The sequence below is a fragment of the Rhinoderma darwinii genome, chromosome 3, assembly GCF_050947455.1.
Source record: "Rhinoderma darwinii isolate aRhiDar2 chromosome 3, aRhiDar2.hap1, whole genome shotgun sequence".
NCBI classification, from domain to species: domain Eukaryota; kingdom Metazoa; phylum Chordata; class Amphibia; order Anura; family Rhinodermatidae; genus Rhinoderma; species Rhinoderma darwinii.
The window spans coordinates 55,767,408-55,778,964 of record NC_134689.1 but is presented as its reverse complement, the minus strand read 5'-3'; positions in this window follow the sequence as shown (position 1 = coordinate 55,778,964).

Here is an 11,557-nt window from a genome sequence, read left to right as displayed (position 1 = left end):
ACGGCTGCCAGCCTCTTCAACAATTTTTTTCAGTGTGTTATTTTGCCTTCACATACTTTATAATTAAAGCCCCAGCTCCTTTTGCTCATTCTAATGTTGGCCGGGACCAGTGCCCCAAAGCATCTTTGTCCAACTTCCTCCTGACCCCATGGTTGGAGAGCAGTAGGGTGATTTCCGGTAAATCCCCTACCTCCAGGCAAACAGGCTACGCCACGTTTGCCGACAGATATCTCAGACCAGTCTATCTCCTAGACTGTCTTACCAATACGATATCAAAAGTCGTTCCTCCAGACATTCTAGCAGTAGGATCCTCTGATCCCTCACTGGATTGAACATCAAGAACAGACAAAATGCTGCCAATCAACAATTACAAGAGCAAATTCTTCAACACAATCGACATTCATGAACCTCCATTGATTCAAGCAGGAGTTGGTCACTTCACTTATGCAGAACACTTGCTGCCGGGGGGTGTCTTTCGGTTCATACAGCCTGTGATGTAGCATATATATCCCAAACTCTTTCCTCTAGCACTTTGCAATGGTTTCACATATATATTATCCTCCCCGCTCAGCCGTTCACTCTGTAGGTTGTAGTTTAGGGGGCTGTTATGTATGTTGGTGATAATTTCTTTACGGGCTATGGGTCTGATCCAATACCAATGTTCTTCACTGTAATTACTACTACGACACAGGTGGCACCTGGGATAAGTGTCAGAGTCATTCAATGAATACAGGATGTTATATTACAACGGTATTCAATCCAGCGGTCTGATGTTATACTATTACAGACTTAATTACTTGGATGTTATTTTACATCAAAGTGTATATGCCGGATTATCATGTGCTAGAAATCAGTCTGTACTGATTCCCACCTTATGCCAGTCTGGCAATGCATACAACTGGTTTATGGACCCTTACACACAATATCACTGGCTGGCAATGAGCCAGGAAAATATAAATGATTTTCTAATACAGTATTCAAAGTTTTTCCCTATTGCACTGGGTAATGGTATTGAGTGCAAATTCAATATAGACACAATTGCTCCTCCTTGCACTGGATTCTACATTATCAGGACTTAACCATTGAAGCCCCTGTGGTACTACATGATATTACTCATAACTATCCAACTTTCTATGGGTCTGAGCCAATACCAGTCAGTACCTCCCAACTCTAATCCCAGACAAATGGGTAACAGATCAACTATTAATCCTCAACAATTTTACACAACTAAATAACAAATAACGCTACAACAAAGCAGCAAGCACAAGTTTTGTTTTTTTTCATCACAGTCCAAACTACAATCTTTGCATTTCAAATACTTCACATGTGAGTTACGACTTCTCTCTAGCATGCGCTACGTCACTGCATTCCAAAGGCTTCTCACAATTGTTAACAATGTAATTGCTGGCAAAAATTCTCTCATGTCTTTCATATCAATAGTTTAAGATCACGTACACACCTGCAGTCCTTCATCACACAAAAAGCTTCAACATACCTTTTTGGATCCATCTTTCAACCCGTTCTGACTAAGGAGTCTCGTCCATAAAGAAGTGACGTTCTGACAGCTGGATTCCAAGGCTTCCGCAATACATGTGTGAATGGTGTAAGAATAAGCTCCTTACCTACCGCGGTTTTTTTGTAATTCACAGATGCAAAGCCAGACCTCTCCAGTGACAGCTTATCAGACGTGCAATCTTCCCGGGTTTCGGCACCATTACTGTCGTGGAAATCCATCGCTCAAAATATATTAGACTGAAATTTATACGAGTCCCAACAGACTCTCAAGGCCAGACTCCATTAGTCAGTATCCTAATTAGGATATTTCACCGATATATATCGAGAGAGGAGAAGAAAACACACAGACACGCTTATATGTTCAAAATTCTCCTCTGAAGGATTTATTACCAAACTCAAACTGTTAAACTGAAATTCAGAAGGGGTGTAGGCTTGAGGTAAACCAATCAGAGACAATGTAACAATATTTGTTATTCAGTAAAAAGCATATAATAACGTACATCCCAGATACATCATTATAATTCTTCACACATTATGTTTACAAATGTCTTATCACTCTTTTGGACAGAATGTCCTCGTGGAGATGGGGGGAGACCTTTCTTCACGCATACTTGCCATCCTCCCATCTCACTCCCATCTCACTCCCTTCCCAACTTCGCATGGGAACCAAGGTCAAAGATAAAACATACGAAATCAACATTACTTGTATTAAAGGAACAATGACTTTCCTATTCACTACAAAAGAACCAAGATGGGAACTCCAGACAAGATGGCTGCTGCACGAAACTAAATCATTTAAACATTATCATCACTTTCACATAATACATATCTTAGTAATTCGGCATCCTGCTTGATAATTCACAATGTAATTTCATACAGAGAATATAAGCAAATAAATCATCCTTCACACTCTGATGCCGTTGTGAACAGCATTCTGATCTTATATATAATAAATTATAGCGGAAAAAAATAAACTGTACTGGAGTGAAGGGCAATATATCCAACTAATATCCAACTAAAAAGTATGCAACTATGCGGCAAACACAAGCTTATTCACAAGATGAAAAACAGCGATAGGGCTATAATGACAAGTTATTTTTCATAGTGACTGGTCATACAACATCTTTTTACCCCCATCAATCCATATATAAGGGACAAACGTGCCAAGCGACGTGGTACACCATAACAGGCCCCTGCCCGGCAAGGTAAGAACCGCTATGTGCACAAAACAACCATTCACCAACTAAATATATAAAGGAACAGTGTCCAAAACCATCTATAGGAACAGTAAAGGATCACTAGTCCCCAAAATGATGTCAGTAGTTCCAGAAGTCCTGCAAAAACCCTAATGTAGTAAAGCCCATAGTGTATTGATTAGGAATAGGTCGATTATTAGTGGTCCTCCAAATAAAAAAAAAAGATCATGCCCGTATCACCATACAGAAATATTACAAAAAAAAAACTGTTTTGTTCGGCAGGACAGTCATAAAAACAGTCAAAAGAAATAAAATAATAAAAAATATGAAAGGGGTAAAATATTTTTCTGAAAAAAGAAACCCTACTACCTCTCCCAAAAGAATTCCTCCTCACTTGGAAAGCCCACAAACCAAAATGAAAATATAAATGAAAATTGACTTCCTAAAAAGAACCCCCTCCCCCATTTTGTCATTCCCTAAATAAAATGTATAATCGTAAACTGTGTGGTACGTTTCAAAAAAGGGATAGTTGCAGAGTCCTCGTTGAGATGGGCACATTGGGCAGTAGAATCAACTATCCCTCCTCTTTCCATGCTTACTACAAACCTGGCACCTTTTTTGGGGATATCTTTGCGTCTCAGTGGAAGGGACGGGGGGAAGAAAGTGGCGCTCTGCAAGTCTTTGCACATCCTCAGACTCGTAGGGTTGTGCAGGGGCATTGGAGTAAAATAGGAGACGCTCAATAACCTCCTCCTGGAACTGGAGGACGGTGAGCGTGCCTTGTTTTTTTTTTATAAAGTACAAATCCATTATAGGTAGCAATCTGAATCAGGTAGATTGCTACCTTTTTGTACTATGCCCTAGTCTTACGCTTGACCAAATAACGTTGGGGCACCTGGTCCGACAGATCTACACCCCCCATGAATTTATTATAGTCTATCACACAGATAGGCGTACGCTTTTCCACGGTGCCCTCCCTCTAAATGCCACCGTGGTGTTTGGACGCAGAGTGGACAACATATAGACATCCTTCTTGGCAAAAACGTGTAATTTAAAAAAAAAAAAGTATTGGACCATAGTGGCGCTGCTGGTATAAAGGTTAAAACGAAAATAAGAGATATATGGATATCATAAGCTTTAATGTAAGTGGCTATGTGTTTCCCCCAATGTCACCATATCAATTGCCGAATGTATTATTTACTCCTTACTCATCTTTTCCATGCTGCTTTTTTGTGTATTTTTGAATAACTATATTTGATGCACATCTGTATCTGCTACTACAATGAGTATTGCATTTTACTATCTTGTTTAGATCTCTTTGATTACATGTAACGTCACAGTCGGAGTTTGACCCCTGTTTTGGCGTTTTTTTTTTCAAAACCTTTGTCTTTTGCAACCACACTACTTGTATTTAAAGTGTTTCCTTTTTACTGTTCTGTATTTTTGGCCTGATGATGACGCTGTTTCGGTGTTTAAACGTGTAGCCACTTACTTTAAAGCTTATATCCATATATTTCTTATTTTCTTTTTAAGCTTTATACCAGCAGCGCCACTATGGTCCACTACATTTTTTAAATCCCCCCCAGCGGTAACTATTCCCAGTTTCTGTTTTTTGTGTACCTGGCTGCAGCGTTTTTTTTGAACTTTCCATAATTATACTAACATTGTGTTCTCGGCTGTACAACCGCAAGATTTTATCTAAAATCTTCCTAGAGATCTTTACCACTATGGCGCCTTGTGTTTTTGTTACTCCTCTTAGTCCTTCTAGTCATTCCACTTTACTACAAGTAACTGCTCGCTTGCCAGTGCAAATGAGGCCCCCCTTTCCGCACGTCTGGACACCAACTGTTTTGGGAATCCCACCCTGTTTTTACAGACTGTCCCGCAGGCCCCTGTATTTGCAGGAGGGATTTAAAAAGGGGGACACTGCTATAAAAATTATCTATGTACACATGGTACCCTTGGTGCAGGAATGGCACCATTAGGTCCCACACAATTTTGCCAGATGTGCCAATTGTCTGTGGGCAGCCTGGGGGATTCATTTGGCGGTCCTTGCCTTCATAAATCTAGAAACCGCAGGTGTACCCTGCTGTGCTCTCGCACACCTTATATAGTTTAACACCATATTTGGCAGGTTTGGAGGGGATGAACTGCCGGAATGAAAGACGGCCTTTGTAGCTATTCAGGGATTCACCCACCGATAAATTTTGATCTCGGGTTTAGGATTTAAGAAAAGATTCTTGTAGGAGGGAAATTAAAGGTCTCAATTTATTAAGGCAATCGTAGCCTGGGTCATTTCTTTGGGGGACTTGGGAGTTATCTGTAAAATGCATGAAGCGCATTATGGATTCATATCGGCGTCGGGACATAACTGCTGCAAATACAGTGGTAGTGTGGACAGCTCTTGATGCCCAGTAGGAGCGGATAGTTGTTTTTTTTGACCAACCCCATATTAGAGTTTAGCCTAAAAATAAATTGTCTTGCATAGATATTTGTCTGTTGGACAATTAACTCCAGGACTTGGTCACTGACAAATAAGTGGAAGAATTCAAAAGGGGTATAATTAGCAACATTCACTTTTATTCCTGGAGTTTCTGACAGTTGCGCTACCTGGGGGGGAATATGAAATTGCGGAATCCCAGAACACGGGAGGAACTGCACCACTAGGCCCTGCACCTGGGGATTCGAAAGCGATGACTGATTCCACCACCATAGGGCTGAGGTGTCCAGAGGTAGAATATAACCAATTGTACACATGAAGGGCTGAAGGGATTGACTCTGTATGTGGTGATATGGTGAGTTAAATCGTATGATAATGCATATTTAGACAAAGTTATTAAGCATCTATATCACTTAGAGACATCCACAATATAGAACCAAGCATGACTTGGTGCATTGACCGAAAATGAATAGAGAAACCTACAAACAAAGAGAAGATCAATACTAGCACAAAGGTAATGAGTATAAAAAAATATATATTTTATTATAGATAGATACAACGTATTTAAAAAAGATGAGTCACACATTCAAAAAGTCATCAACCTGTGTAGGACAGGATATAATGTAATCAAGGCATGAACATATGTAAATGTACAGGCATAGTATGACAAGCCACCCCCGGATAAAAGGCATCCGCCGAAACGCGCGTCGGGCACTGGCGTCTTTCCCCAGCAGGATTATGAACCCTGGTACGTACAAATTTTATGGACATGTGTCTGTCTTTCACTCTATAGGCAGGGCCGCACCTACCATGAGGTGAGTTGAGCCTCTGGCTTCAGGCGGCACACTGCAGATTCTCAGAGGGTGCGGCATTACAGAGCTGCTGGCCCACATTTACAACAATTTGCAGCAGCTGCAAGATGTGACGCCTCCTTAATAGAAAATTTCTCCTGTGCCACCTTAATAGCCCCCCTGACTCCCCCCCCAACTCTCCACTCTTCTGTCTCTATTGTAACATGATCCTGCTCAGTGTCGGGATGGAGAGGATGGCGCAGCGTGTCTGCACTGCACTGCTGCCGGCATGTAGAGGCTGAGGGGAAATCACACACACATATATGTATATATATATATATATATATATATATGTTAGGATGTAATGTATGTACTGTATGCAGGGGCGTAGCTAGGGTGGGGCAGGCGGGGCACTTGCCCCGGGCGCAGTTCAGAGGGGGGCGCCAGCGCCACCACCTCCTGCACTATAATTGTACCTGTGTCGCAAGGACACAGGTACAATTAGAAGCAATGAATGACCGGGCATTCAGCGCCTTTCCACGAATGAAGCGACTGGTACCTTTTGTACCAGTGACGCTTCCGTCGATGAAAGGCGCTGACTGACTGACAGGGAAAGTCATCCTGCCCAGCCAATCAGCGCCTTTCATAGACGCCGCGTTCAACCCCCTGGAGACCTGCGCAGAAGAGAGCAGGTCTCCATGGCTGCCGGACGGCATGGGAGCGGGAATAAGGTGAGTTTACATTTTTTTTTTTAATTGTAATAGAAGTGTGTGGCTGTATCTGCGGGGGGGGACTTTGTCTACACGGGGGACTTTATCTACGGGGGTCTCTATCTACAGGGGGACTATATCTACAGGGCTGGGCTATATACAGGGGGACTATATCTACAGGGCTGGGCTATATACAGGGGGACTTTATCTACGGGGTGTCTATTTACAGGGGGACTATATCTACAGGGCTGGGCTATATACAGGGGGACTATATCTACAGGGCTGGGCTATATACAGGGGGACTTTATCTACGGGGGTGTCTATCTACAGGGGGACTATATCTACAGGGCTGGGCTATATACAGTGGGACTATATCTACAGGGCTGGGCTATATACAGGGGGACTATATCTACAGGGCTGGGCTATATACAGGGGGACTATATCTACAGGGCTGGGCTATATACACGGGGACTATATCTACAGGGCTGGGCTATATACAGGGGGACTATATCTACAGGGCTGGGCTATATACAGGGGGACTATATCTACAGGGCTGGGCTATATACAGGGGGACTATATCTACAGGGCTGGGCTATATACAGGGGGACTATATCTACAGGGCTGGGCTATATACAGGGGGACTATATCTACAGGGCTGGGCTATATACAGGGGGACTATATCTACAGGGCTGGGCTATATACAAGGGGACTATATCTACAGGGCTGGGCTATATACAGGGGGACTATATCTACAGGGCTGGGCTAAATACTGGAGTGGGCTGTCTATAGAGCACTATATACAGGGGTGGGCTATATAGTATATAGCCCCCTGTAGATATAGCCCACCCCAGTATATGGTGCTCCATAGATAGCCCACCCCAGTATATCGCCCCCCCTGTGTATAGCCCACCCCTGTAGATATAGCCCCCCTGTGTATAGCCCACCCCTGTATATAGCCCCACTCTGTAGATATAGCCCCCTGTGTATAGCCCACCCCTGTAGATATAGCCCCCGTGTATATCCCAGCCCTGTGTATATCCCAGCCCTGTGTATAGCCCAGCCCTGTGTATAGCCCAGCCCTGTAGATATGGTCCCCCTGTAGATATGGTCCCCCTGTAGATATGGTCCCCCTGTAGATATGGTCCCTCTGTAGGTATGGTCCCCCTGTAGATAGCCCACCCCTGTATATAGTCCCCCTGTAGATATAGTCCCCCTGTAGATATAGCCCACCCCTGTATATAGTCCCCCTGTAGATATAGCCCACCCCTGTATATAGTATCCCACAAATAGCTCCCCCTATAGTGCTCCACAGAAAGCCCACCCCTGTATATAGCCCCCTTGTACATATAGTCCACCCCTGTATATAGCCCCCTTGTACATATAGTCCACCCCTGTATATAGTGCTCCACAGATAGCCCACCCCTGTATATAGTGCTCCACAGATAGCCCACCCCTGTATATATTGCTCCACAGATAGCCCACCCCTGTATATAGTGCTCCACAGAAAGCCCACCCCTGTATATAGCCCCCTTGTACATATAGTCCACCCCTGTATATAGTGCTCCACAGATAGCCCACCCTTGTATATAGTATATACAGGGGTGGGCTATCTGTGGAGCACTATATACAGGCGTGGACTATCTAGTGGAGCACTATATACAGGGGTGGACTATATGTACAAGGGGGGGCTATATACAGGGGTGGGCTATCTGTGAAACACTATATACAGGGGTGGACTATATGTGGAGCACTATATACAGGGGTGGGCTATATCTACAGGGGGGCTACATACATGGTTGGGCTATCTTTAGAGCTCTATATACAGGTGTGGGCTATATCTACAGGGGGCTATATACAGGGTGGGCTATCTGTAGAGCACTATAGGGGGAGTTATTTGTGGGACACTATATACAGGGGTGGTCTATATGGGGGCACTATCTACAGGGGCTCTATGGCAGGCACTATCTACAGGGGGCACAGTGTGTGTGTGACGGTGTATGGTGCTATTATAATTAGAGGTGCAGTGTTTGGCGCTATTATATTTAGGGGCGTAGTGTGTGGTATAATGAGAACTTTATATTTATTTATAGGTGCAGAAATGTTGGAAAAGTGAGAAGCTGAAGACATCTGAGCGGCAAACTGCAGAAATGGGCTGTGACCGGGTGAAGTCGTCATAGAGGTCTGGACCGGATGGAGAGAAAGAACTAGAATCTGAGATGTCACCGGTGAGTCACTTAATGTAAATGTTTATTCTGCCTGTAATCAGCACTGTAGTCACTGTATGATCTGCAGCGAGATGATGGGTGGTATGATTATGATAGGATTTACTTATGTGAAACGGCATCTCCCAGCATATACTTACCATTGTTCGGGCCATGCTGGGAGCTGTAGTTTTACGCCGTACACACCTATACGGCAGGGGTTGCACTAAATTGAGCTGTATTTGTGCTGGTGTTGTATATATGTAGTGAGCTTGGTTCTGGTGTTGTGTATAGAACCATATTGCTTGTGAAATGTACAAATAATTTTATGCTCGCGTTACATAAAAAGAAATGACACGTCGATTGGTAGAGAAAACAAACACGGCGAGGGGGAAGGAGATGTGGGGGGGGGGGGGGCGCCAAACTGAATCTTTGCCCCGGGTGCTGGAGAACCTAGCTACGCCTCTGCTGTATGTGTATATTTGTGTAGTGTATGTATGTATGTATGTATGTACAGTATGGCCTCACGCACAGCACCATTTATTCGCGCCCATAATTTATCCGCATATTTACGGATAAATTGCGGATCCATTCATTTCTATGGCCCTATACACACAACCGTAGTTTACACGGATCCGTGTGGGGGACGCAAATCCGGACCGCAAAAACTCAAAACAAGGAATTTTACGGTCCGGATTTGTGGATTTACCAATAATGGTGAATTGTTGTGGATCCGTGAATCCTAATGATACACGAATGCACAACTAACCGGTGCGGTCGTGTGCATGAGGCCATAGTGTGTGTAATGTGCGTGTGTGCGTGTGTGCGTATGTATATATATATATATATATATATATATATATACATACACGCATACACACACACACACACACACACGCAAGGCGATAAGAAGTGAAGGGGCACAGCGCTCACCCGAGCACTTCTGCTGTTTCATTTTAGCGATCAGGGGGTGCTAAGTGCTCAGACCCCAATGATCAAAACTTCTGACATTTTACTATGGCATGTCAACGTTTTTTTTAAAAGTTTAATTACACTTTAAGGGAAAGGTATTATTTTTTTATGTGTTTTAAGTTATGAATCTATTTTTTCTAACTATTTTAATATGTTCCCTAATGTAACTGTATTTATTCATATATTTGTACTAATAAAAATGGGGCAGCCATTTTTATTATCATCTGTGTATGTGTTTCTGCATGACACATATACAGGTGCTATATGGCGCACCCAGGGCATAGGGTCGGCTCCCATCCCTACTTTCCTATCTCCTGCTGGAGCCGTTCTAGCTTTGGACTGTGCATGCTCTGCGGCATGTACGGTTCACAGGGACCCACAGCGACCCTCGCTTCTATGGGGAAGATGGGCGCCATTTTATATAAGAGCGTCAGCTACTGCAGTCATCGCAGGAGTTGTCTGTCAAATTGAAATTAACTGCCAGGCCCTGCCTGCTGTGAATGCAGGACCGCCCGTCAATTCATTTGAATTGCCACCTCCTCCTGTCCCACACCCTTAAGGCCTTATTGACACGACAGTGAAAAATGGTCGTGTGACGGCTGTTCTTTTAACGGCCGTCACACGGACATTTTCAGAACAATGATGTTCTATGGGTGAATAATGGGCGTAAAAAAATAGGACATGTCCTATTTTTGGCCGTTTTAACGGCCTGACAGCCCCCATAGAAGTCAATGGATCAGTTTTTAACGGCTGTCAACACATGTAACAAGCGTTAAAAACGGATCTCTGACATGGGGTTTGCAAGGGAACTACTAGTTCCCTCGCTGGCTATCGGCGGCGCGATGACATACTCACCAATGCAGACACTCACCAATGCAGCGATGTCTTCTTCTCGTGTGGTCGCTAGTCCCACGGGTTCTGCGAAGGAAACGCAATGGCGTCATCGCGTCGTCTTCGCAGATCCTGTGAGACTAGCAACCACACCAGAAGAAGACAGCGCTGCATCAGTGAGTGTCATCGCGTCGCCTTCACAGATCCCATGAAGACGAGAGACCTTACCTGAAGAGGAGAGCGCAGCATCGGTGAGTATGTACGGCATTCATTTCGGGCTGTGTGGCATCACATACAGGAGGGCTGTGTGGCAAATACAGGGGGCCTGTGTGGCATCTACAGTGAGGCTGTGTGGCATCATATACAGGGAGGTGTGTGGCATATACAGGAAGGCTGTGTGGCATCATATACAGGGAGGCTGTGTGGCATCAAATACAGGGAGGCTGTGTGGCATCATAAACAGGGAGGCTGTGGGGCATCATATACAGGGAGGTGCATGGCACCAAATATAGGGGGGTGCGTGGCATATACAGGGAAGTGCGTGGCATCATATACAGGGAAGTGTGTGGCATCATATACAGGGAAGTGCGTGGCATCATATACAGGGAGGTGTGTGGCATCTTATACAGGGAGCTGTGTGGCATCATATACAGGGAGCTGTGTGGCATCATATACAGGGAGGTGCGTGGCACCATATACAGGGAGATGCATGGCACCATATACAGGGAGATGCGTGGCACCATATACAGGGAGGTGCGTGGCAGCATATATAGGGAGGCTGTGTGGCATCATATACAGGGAGGCGTGGGGCATCATACAGGGAGGCTTTGTGGCATCATATACAGGGGTCTGTGTGGCATCATATACAGGGAGCTGCATGGCATCATAAACAGGGAGGTGC